Source organism: Suncus etruscus, chromosome 2, assembly GCF_024139225.1.
Source record: "Suncus etruscus isolate mSunEtr1 chromosome 2, mSunEtr1.pri.cur, whole genome shotgun sequence".
Taxonomy (NCBI): Eukaryota; Metazoa; Chordata; class Mammalia; order Eulipotyphla; family Soricidae; genus Suncus; species Suncus etruscus.
Window position 1 is genome coordinate 137,636,428 of NC_064849.1, and position 11,716 is coordinate 137,648,143.

Sequence of the window (11,716 nt, forward strand, 5' to 3'; positions counted from 1 at the left end):
TGCTTAAAGGGATTGTAGTCATGGAAACATTGGAGGCAGCCCCTGTGCCATATTGTGCTTATATTTATAAGAAATATAAGTATTTCTTATAATAATCTCCAGTGTAGATCAATGGGGAGTTTCTAGAGTTGTACACAGTGCTCTTTAAAATGTTAGTTTTATCAGTGTCTTTGTTCAGATTACATGTTTATCACGTAAGTCTTTATCCATAGTTCTTATCTCACATCTCCCCAAAGCCTTGGGATTTCCTGAGTATTGAAAGTGAAAAACATGTCCATTCTTGTTAATCATGAGTTGTGCAAGTACATAAGCAAAAGGGCTAGTGGCTCTGGACAATCTAGTAAATTTTTAGAAGCTTAGAACTTTCAGACCACCCCATGGGAAGGAGAAAGAAGTAGGAGATTAAATAAAAATGCCAACAGTCAATCATCAATCATTACTGTGTAATGAAGCCTCCATACAATACAAAAAGAAGCTTGGGTGATGAACATATAAAAACATGTGGGAATGGCCCACCGGAGAGAGGATAGGACTCTTTCTTTCCTGCACACTTTTGACCTTTGCCTATCTCCATTTGGTTATTTCTGAGTTTTACCTTTTGTAATAAATTGGTGAGCAGCTGAATAGTTTCCTTGGATTCTAAACACTGTGCTAGCAAATTAGACCTAAGAAGGTATCTTTTCACTTTTTTTCAAGGCATCAGAATACAGTTTGAGTTATGATGATTTCCCAGACACTCTGCTGCTGTCTGAATTACTTGGTATGGCAAACACAACAGATATTGGCACAACAGGAAATTGGCACAGGAACCCTGGATACTACGTAAATGATTTGGAGGACATATTTGATTATCTCCACTTGGTTCTGATTTGAAAGTGGGACAAAAACAAAGAGCAATGGCTGTCACTGGCCAAGGCCAATCTCTGCCCAAACAAAGAGATTGTGGTTTAGCTTCCACACTGGTTACTGTAGAGTCGGAGCCCTATTTTTAGAGATGTATTACGTCTGTATATTCAGCCTTTCAAAAAGACAATTCAAACTTTGATGTCCAAAGTACAAAAAATGGGTTTAGTAGCTGAATTCCTTTCCTTAGCTTCCAGATTCTACATATAAATCTTGTTATTCTTTTCCTTTCATCTTGTAATGATTTGAAGAAGCATGATACAAGAGGTAGAAGAAAAAGAATTCTTATGTAACAAATTATGAAATTGTGCCATATACAAAAGACAAATATTGTTAATTTGAATAACAGGGATGAAGAAAGACTACATTCTCTGAGTATGTGAACATTATAGATGGTACAATTAAACTAATTATTATTTCAGCATCTTTTTTTCCACATTGAAGGGGAATAAAATTGTAGAAAGAATCAATGCTATTTGATTGATACCACACTAACTTTTGGGTGACAAATTGACATGGTAGACATTTATTTATTTTGGTTTTGGAGCCATACCCATCAGTGATGAGTTTAGCACTCAGAATCACTCCTGGCAATGCTTGGGATCATATGGGATGCCCAGATCAAACCTGGGTCAGGAGTATGCAAGATCACTATCCACTGTACTATCTCTAGCTTCCATGGTAACATTTAAAGGAGAAAACCATGCCTGGTGTAATTTAGGGAGCTGGCTAAATACTTTGAATGGAGAAGATGAAGAGAGGATATTTATTTGGTAACTATGTAAAAAAAGAGAGATAAAAAAAAACTCAGGCAGTAATTGACATACTAAGAAAAAGGAGAAAAGGATCAATGATTTTGGTGTTATTTATGGCTAAGCATATTGTAACTACAGCCATAATGTTTGAGTACAAGTCCCAATTCACACCTATGACATTAAATTCTGACTTCATCTTGAATTTCCTCAATTTATTTTGCATATACTGAACTTCTGAGGTCTGTGTAAATGTTCATGGAAAGAATAACAAAAAAAAACCCCGTTTATGACATTAAAATAATTTGAATATTTGTTAGGGCAAATCAATAGATCTTATTTCTGGAGATCTTAAGAAATAAAGCAAATTCATGCAAAGAAACAAAAGTGTAAGTGGGCTGAAGAGACAAAATAGAGGCATAAGAAAAGTTAGAAAACAACTAAAAAACAAGAATATATGACTACTGATATAAAAGAAAAATGAGCATTAGAGTTCACATCATGATACTTCAAGCAACATAATTAACATAATTCATAACAAAAATTAATTAAGTATCTCAGGTACAGAGAGTTCAGATAACATCTTTCTCCTTTTGGGGAGCTGCATTTTGACTTAATTAATTTCTTATCTTTAGTCTTTGGTGCTACTCAGTAACCACACTCAGACTTGTATTGATTTGTCCATAGACTATCAGTACTTAATCTTTAAATTGTTTACATCTGAAATTCTTATTTTTGTGGGATCTGTATGACCTTTATTTTGTTACTAAGAATGTACTTGCAAATGACTTGACTCTTTTTTTTATGACTTGACTGTTTGAGAATAAAATATTAATAACAAGACAATAATTTAAACCAAGTCTACAGTGAATTCATACTCAATCTCACACCTCAATTTTTGCTAAAATCCTCCATATTCATCAAATATCCTTCACTGACAGCTCTTCAGAAAATTTCAGGTTATGTAAGTCCTTAACTTGAATAGAAAACTCTCCTTTGCTAAGGAGAGATCATATCATACTAATGATATGATGCTACTTGCAGAAGTGATAGGTTATAACTTTGCTAGAAAAATCTGCACATTAGCTATATTACAGTGAAAATAAGAGCTTTTCTATATGAGAGATAAATGATTTGAAAGTGACAAAATTTTAACTATTGAATAAAATTTAATTAGAATGTGATATTTTGGGTTTTATTTTGGGGGGGTACACCTGTGACACTCAGGGGTTACTCCTGGCTATGCACTCAGAAATTGCTCCTGGCTTACGGGATCATATGGTCCGTCCTAAGTTAGCCACTTGCAAGGCAAACTCCCTACTGCTGTGCCACTCCTCCGGCCTCCTAGAATGTCATGTTTTAACTAAAGTAGTCATACATGTAAATAGTCCCTGTTTACTAAAGTCTAGTAAATAAAAAATAAATAAAATTCAATAAATATTCATTAAGCAATTTGTGGACAGAGCATAATTCTCTCTACTATATTTCTTGCATCTGAAACAGAATGCAGCTAGAGTTGCTTTGATGACTGAAATACTTATTTTTTAATGGGGAAGAAAAACAAGAGTTTCTCTTCCTGATTTCTGGGCTATCAGAACATGTCCATCTATGAGAAATTGACTATCATGTCTCCGGTCATAAGTCAGTAGAGCATGTTTTGAAAGCAGGACCCCCAAAGTTGGATGGATGTCAAAGTGTTCACTTTAAATTCACAATGAACCACTAACCAATTATATGACCAAAGGCAAATTATTTAACAGAAGGTAGTTTCCATTTGGTTTCCATTATAAGAAGTAGATACTTTCTGCTATACAAATTTTTACATTGATTAAATGTACAAGACAGTAAATTATACTCTTATACTGTTATTTATGGAGAAATATATTTTAAATTAGAACCCAGATTATACATATGAGTGTGCAAGTGACTATGAACCCTCTTAAATTTCATTTTCATTTATCCTTACTATTTAGTAGGTACTTGATATTTTTCTATTCTAGATAAGTCTATTATCTTTAAATGAAAAAAATGCAATTGTGACCTCACTAAACTGACTTTATCAATGGAATAAAATTAATCTTTTGAAACATGTAGACCTAATACCCTGGTTCATTCAACATTAAATTCTTTCCCTCTTTTAGTTCTTTAAATATTTCTTTTTCATTGACTTCAGATTTTTTGTTTTTTGCTTTTGGGCTACACCTGGAGGTGGCGCTCAGGGGTTACCCCTAGCTCTGCACTCAGAAATACAAATTTTTGTTTATTACCACATCTAGGAAGTCTTTTCTATCATTACTTAAATTTATTTTAGCTCCTTCTTTCTCCTCATAGATTCAATTAGCAGTATTTTGGTCCCTAGTTGTTGTTCAGTAGGACCTTGAGTGTCCTTTATTTAAAAAACTTCTCCCTCTTAATTTTATTCAAAAATTTTATTTATCCCATATTGGAAGATTTTTATTGATATATCTTAAGCTCAATATTTTCCCTCTTTCATTCTGCTTCTGAGATCATCAATACATTTTTATTGGATATTTTTATATTTTCACTTAATTATTTTCTTTAACACTTTTCCAGATGTCTATCTTCTCATTGGAATATGACTTATTTTTTTTTATTTTTTTTATTTTTTTATTTTTTTTTTCATGTTTGTATTTTTCCTTTAATTTTTTTAATATAATTTTTATTTTGATCATAGTGGCTTACATATTGTTGACAATAATATTTTAGGTACATATTTACATAAGATCAGGGGGGATTCCCATCCCCAAATTGTCCTCCCTACACCTCCGTTTTTGTCCTACCTCCCATTTTACTAAAGTCTAGTCTACTTCCCTCACCCCCAGGGTGGCTAGAATATGTGGTCCCCTCTGTCTCTAACCTACTACTTAGTAGTCTTGCATCAGTTTGGTCTTGATGCCTCCTTTATTTCCCCCTCTAAGTAGGGGCAGGGCTAGCTAGTTCATATTTATTGAACAAGGTTGAAATAACTAATCTTGCTTATAATTTGAGTCACTTCAATATAACTCAATTATCTTTTCACATGTTATATTTTCCTTCTTCTGTGTTCAATTTTGAATTGGAATTAAATGTACATTAAGTGTCACTTAAAAGGTATTTGGGGGGATGGAGTAACATCACAACTGGCTGGGCCTTTGCCTTGCACACAGCCAACCCAGATTTGATCCCCAGCATCCCATGTGGTACTCTGAGCATGCCAGGAGTAATTTCTATGTGCAGAGCCAGGAGTAACCATTGAGTGCTGCCAGGTGTGGACAAATTTTTAAAAAAGTTATTTCAGTAAATTAAAGACCACATATACAAATACCCTGGTGGTCCAACAGGCTATATTATATAGCCTATATGTATGGTCAGCAATGTATGCCGCAGAGATTTGCATGATTAAGTTCTATGCTACTTCACATACTGTCTAAATTACCCAACCATGAATTTCTCAGAAAACAGATCCATCACTAAATGATGCAACAATATAATGTGCTGTAGGAACTTGGTTTGTTGCATTCTTCAAAAAAAATGCTTTTTAATTTCACTTGTTTTGATGACAATTAGGTTTAGGTGTTCAACAAGTTATTTATAGTGAAAATTCCATGTCAAAATAAAGGATTTAGAGATTGCACCACAATTATGTATTTATTAGGTAAGTAAAATGTGTCTTTTACAATGAATAAATTTAGTTTGAGGAATTTATGGAATCCTTAAAAGGAGATTTTTCTTAAAAACTATTTTTAGGGGACAGAGTGATAGGCGGTAGGGTGATAGGGCGTTTGCTTGCATGAAGCCGATACAGGATGGACCTTATTTCGATCCCTGGTGTCCCATATGGTTTCCTGAGCCAGGAGCGATTTCTGAGCGCATAGCCAGGAGTATCACCTGAGCGTCACAGGGTATGGCCCCCCAAATAAAAACCTTTATTTTAAAATAATTTTTATTGTGACCAACGTGAATTACGAATCTTTCACAGTAATATTTAAGGTACATAGTGACATTGAATCAGGGGTATTCCCATTATCAGTGTTTTCCTCCCTCTACCCCTGTTCCCAGCATCCCACCACGTTGCCCCCCTGCAAAGTATAACTGCTAGTCCCCTCTGTGTATAGGTTGTTGTAGATTGGGTATTGATTCTGTTGTCTTTGCTTTGGTTTTGGTGTTTAAGTCTGATCATTTCTTATTTCTACTCAATGTTCATTCGGTTGTTTGGTCCTGGTACCATCCATTTTATCCCTCTCAATTTATGAGGCAAAACAAGATGATTCAAGTAAATATAAAAGACATTTTTGCAATAATTCTCAGAGACAAAGAGAGGGGGACTGGAATGGCCAGCTCACGATATGAAGCTCACCACAGAGTGGTGAGAGCAGCTAGAGAAATAACTACACTGACAACTATCATAACAATGTGAATGAATGAGGGAAATAGAAACCCTGTCTTGAGTACAGGGGGGGTGGGAATGGGGCTGGGAAGGAGGGAGATTTGGGTGATGGGAATGTTGCACTGGTGAAGGAGAGTGTTCTTTACATGACTGAAACCCAATTACAATCATATTTGTAATTATATTTGTAATCAATGTGTTTAAATAAAATATTAATAAAAAGAATAAAAGAAAGGACAAACAAAGAAAACAAAACCAGGAGGAGTCTGTCTAGAGGTTATAAATATCAATTTAAACGAAAAAAGAGAAAAAAAAGAAAAACATAACAGAGAAACAAAAAAATCCCACAAAAAAACAAACAACAACAAACAAAACAAAAAAAGAAACAAAATCAAACTAAAAAACAAACCCAGCAACTACAAAAAAGCACCACAGCAACAAATACAACAACCAAACAATAACCACAAGAACAAAAGAAAAAAGAAAATAAAGAAAAAAAGATAAAAGAAAGGAGGGTTGGTGTGGCAAGGTTTTGTGCTTCTTTTTTTCTTCTTTTTTTTTTTTTTTTTGCATAGGCACAGTAAATATTGGGGAAATTAGAAAGAGAATTCCCTTGGCTTAAGAGAGACAGGGTTTCTCCACTCTTAAAGCATACTGTCATGGCAATAACCATAGGCTCCTTACATGCTCATTTTCATACCCCAAGTGCCAGGAAACTTGCTGTTCAGTTGTGGATTTTTAAGAAACTTATAATGAAAATGTAATGAATTGATGTCATTTACTTTTATTTAGTTTATTGGCTATGTTCAGGGCCTACTTCTGCCTCTGAGCACAGAAATTGTTCTTGAAAGGAAGGAGTCAGAGGACCATCTGAAGTTCTGGAAGTTGAACCCCAGTTTACTATGTGCAAGGCAAGTGCCTTACCCAGTCTATTATTTCTTCAACTACCAGCCCCTGTTTTTTTTTATCATATGCTTCAAAGTCTCTACATTTCAAAAAATACATTTGACTTATGTAGGCTATCTGAAATTCCATCTAAAAATCTAAGAAATGAAATGTTTTGGTACCTCCAATGCATTGTTTTTGTTTGTGTAAGTCTCATTTGTTTATATACAAGCAGCTTGAAGAAGTCTCTAAACAATATAGGTGTGGCTAAAATGAAAGACTGGAGGTTCCTAGATTATAAAAAGTATGCTGCTTAAAACACAGCCCATATGCCAGAGTAAATGTAAATAAAGGCACAGAATTTGTGATCAATCTACAGACATGGCCTGAATTACTTGGAACTCATCAGTTCTGATGAGGCACTAACTACATTCAGGTGCACTTCAATCAGAACTAGATTATACCATTAAAATTAATGAGGCACTAGAAGTGTCTAATGAGTAAAAGAGGGTTGGTTTTAAAGTCTTTCATGCATTTTATTCAGTTGACAACAATTTGGTTGACAGTGCAATCACATCTCTGGTAGACAGGTAAAAAAGTTGGTTTTAACTAATACATTATATTGAATAGACTCTCTGGCACAACTCTTCAACATTCACTTAAATGGTTGATTGGTTTAGCTTAATTAAAACAAATCAAGTTATGTCTTTTGCCACCCCGTTTTTCACTTAAATATGAACTGCACAATTGTTCTGAGATTCCAAATTTTTTTATTATACTGCTGAGTTTTTTTTTATCCTCTAAAGCTGCTAGCACTTTCAGTGCCATATCAGGTGCCTGCTTTTTTTTTTTGTTTGTTTGTTTAGTTTTAATTTTTAAGGAATATATTTATCATTGGGGCAGGGGGTGTTAAACTAGCTTCGCACAAATCTTTACTGAGGTGCAGTAGAATATAAAATTAGGGTGGAAAAACAAGTATTTTCTAGGTATCAATGTGTATCTTAATATTAGCCTCAATAGAATTAAATCTTAAGTATCCAGGAAAAGGTGGCATGGCTTTTCCATCACTTCACAAAGGAATTTGTTAGAGATTGAAGAGAGAGGGGTAAGGGAGATGATGGGCAAGAATTAGTAAAAAAAAAAAAAGAAAAGAAAAGAAAAGAAAAGTGCTTTTGAACTGGGGAGCAATTAGTTTGAATCTTGGGTCCAATTTTGACAAATTCAGTGTTAGTTTTCTATATTTTAACTGTCCCCAAACTAAATTAAATGTGTATTTCTACTCATGAATATTAGCATAGGATGAATATTAACATTCTCAACTGTTTGGGAAGATTAAAAGTAGAAGATGCTTAATACACAGTTATTATTGTATTTTTTTAAATAACTGGTGTCTGCAAACAGCAATTCTTCTTTTGTTTGTTTTGTTTGGGGGTTATACCTGGCATTGTGCAGGGCCTACTCCTGCCTCTGCACTCAGAAATCACTTCTACTGAGGCTTGAGGGAGCATATGTGGTCTCCGAATCAGACCCAGGTTAGCTACATATAAGGCAAGTGCCCTACCTGGTACTATGGTTCCATCCCTCCACTAGCATGCTTATTAAAGTAAATACTTATTTCAGGAAACACACAGATCGAAGACTATATAAAGATTGGTTCTTTTAAAAAGTCCCTCTGTTTTGCTCTCCTGCTCAAAGAAACACTAAATACCTAAGTATGCCCCAAATAGCTAAGACTTGATTAAAAAATATACTAGTAATTTCTATATTGAATTGCCTTGGGTGCAACAGGGCTTGACTCCACACTTGTCCTTATCCCTGTACTCCTGGGGGAATTATTGGCATATGCGTCTTCACTAGACTGCTCCACTGTACTGTGGAGTACAAATTATAATTGAATAGTTTTTATAGAATCATAAGAATATATATTTTTCTGGTCCATAAATAATTTCTTAAAATAGTGGGAACCCTTTTCCCATTATTATATATTTGCTATGACATACACGTTGAAGGGTTTCTTTTTCCTTATGTAGTTCTCTTAAGTAAGCTTATCTTAAACCATTAATTTGGTGTGTATGGGATGGGGGTGTGTGTGTGTCCAAAACAGAGCTTAGAGAACTATGCAATGCTAGAGATTAAACTCAGGGCTTTGTGCATTTGTCCTTACCCCCTTGGCCCCAGTCATTAGTTATATTTTCCCCAGATATTTGGGTTTTTTTGTAGTCACACATGGCAAAACTTAAAATATTACTCCTGACTCTGCACTCAGGGGTCACCCTATAGGGTGCTGGAGGTCGAACCCCTGTGCATGTATCTGTTGCATGAAAGATAGTACATGTAAGTATACATGTATGAAATATGCAGGTATGCATGTTACCTTCTCAAGAGATTTTAGGTAGGTTATTTCTTGTAATAATCTCTAAATCGCTAAACACCTGGTTATTTTCACTATGTATCTATATAATAAATTGTAAATCCTCTGCCTTTACTCTCTATGTTGTTTGTATTTACCTTTTATTACACAAGACATTTCAGCTTATTGAAGAGTTATGTTTAGATCAAGCATTTATTATTTTACTAACTCCTGCTCATCACCACGCTAGCCCCTTTTCAGTTATCTCCAACAAATTCCTTTCTAAAGTTTTCCAGAATTTACCAAGAAGAATATATTTGTCTATGTGTTGTATGATCAGTATTATATTTTCCCATACTGCCTATACTTACTGGTTTACAAATCTATTATGACATCCTCAGACAGTTTCTGGGAGATCCAACCTCTGATAATGTTTATCTAGCTTGAGTTTCACTAGACACATCAAACAGCAGAGTTCAAATAAATATTTTTCCCCTCAACAACCAAATGGAATATTCTAGAATTCCATTTGTATCTACATATCTCCTATTGTTTCTCAGGTCAGGGAGCACTTCCTCACTTGTCACGAGGTAGGGAGAATGGACTCACTTCAGAAAAGAGAACTGGCAGATCTAACCAACTTGTAATTTAGATGTGAGCATTTCTTTGATGCATTCAATACTAATCCCTAAAAAGCAAAATTTGGAACTCCAATTTAAATACATATCAGAGGAGGTTGAGATTAATTGAAGGCCACATTAATTTGTGATTAGTATTTCCAATGCTATTCTTCCTTATGCTAAAAAGAAAAAATTTTAATGCTTGATTTATTTGTTGTTTTTTTTTAATAGAAGATACTTTGTATTAATTCAATCTGCATTACTTGGCAACTGCAAGCAGATTCCACTGAAGATTCTCCTGTTTGACACTTAAGATTCCATTTATTTTGCATCTAAATAAAGCAATTATTTCTTGTAACTTTGTTATTGAAAGATAAATCCAAAAATGCAAATGAAAAAGTAAAAGGGAAGAGAACTATCTCTGTATCAGTAATAAAAAACTGCTGTAATGAAAGATATTAAAGGTCTTAAAAATTAAAATAAAAAATGTCAGTAACAAGGTCTACCCTATGATGATCATCTGACTTTTTTTTCTGACATTTTATTTTCAAACCTGTCAAAAAAGAACATTTGTAAACAATGTATTTTTAATGTATCTACATATAATTAGAAATTTTCATGTGCTGCCTCCAGACTGATAATCACAAAACTCCTTAAAGTAAAGTCTTTTTTTTTTTTTTTTTGGTTTTTGGGCCACACCCGGTGATGCTGGCTATGCGCTCAGAAATCGCTCCTGGCGAGGGGAGCCATACAGGATGCCAGGGATTGAACCCAGGTCCATCCTGGGTCAGCTGCATGCAAGGCAAATGCCCAACTGCTATGCTATTGCTTTAGCCCAAATTGTGTTAAATTTTAATAAAATCAAGTCTTATTAAAGAACATGAGATAAAATAATATATATTAAAAAAAAAGAAAAAGGGAGACTGGAGAGATATCACAAAGTTTAAAGCTTATGTTTTGCATGTGGATATCCTAATTTCAGTGTACGGCACTATCTGGTTCCCCAAGCATTGCCAGCTAAAACCTTGGAGGTCTACAAGCACAGCTGATTGTGTCCCTCCATGCATCACATATTAGGGCCTTTGCATTGTGCCCCTGTCATCAACGAAGACTCCCTGGGAGGGGCCTCAGCTGACCTCAACACCACTTTGGAGCACCATCATCCCACCAAAAAAAAATCTCTCATCTATAGCCCATGGCCTTACTGAAAGAACATTAAAGCAACTTTTAGAAATTACTTAATTTTTCTAAGAAATTTAGGATCTCAGAATCCAGAAAAATAGTATAGAGGGTAGGGCACTTGCCTTAAACACAAATGACCATGATTCAATCCCTGGCACTATTTAGGATCCCCTGAGCACTGCCAGAAGTGATACCTGAGCATAGAGGCAGGAATAATTCTGAAGGAAAGCTGGATGTGACTCCCAAATAACTCCCCCAAAAGACAGACCGACAGAAAATTGAAACAGTTATGAGGATCTAGTGAGGAAGTATCTGTCTTTCAAGTGAGTTTCTGGATTCAGTCCCTAGCTTTATTGACCCCATGAACATCACAATCTCAAATTCTACCAGGTGTGGCCCCCTAGTATAATAAATAAATAAATAAAATGAAGAAAACAATAGCTTCTATTTCCATTCATTCAGGCTACTGGGTAGAATGATCGAGTAATGAGTGTCAAGCATTCTGTATACAGTACTTTCTTGGTCAGTGAAAGCCCTTAGTAAAGGTAGTAATATTTTCCTCTGAATTCCAACTCTTTTGGGGGGGTCGCACCTGGCAGCGCTCAGAGGTTACTCCTGGCTCTACCCTCAGAAATTG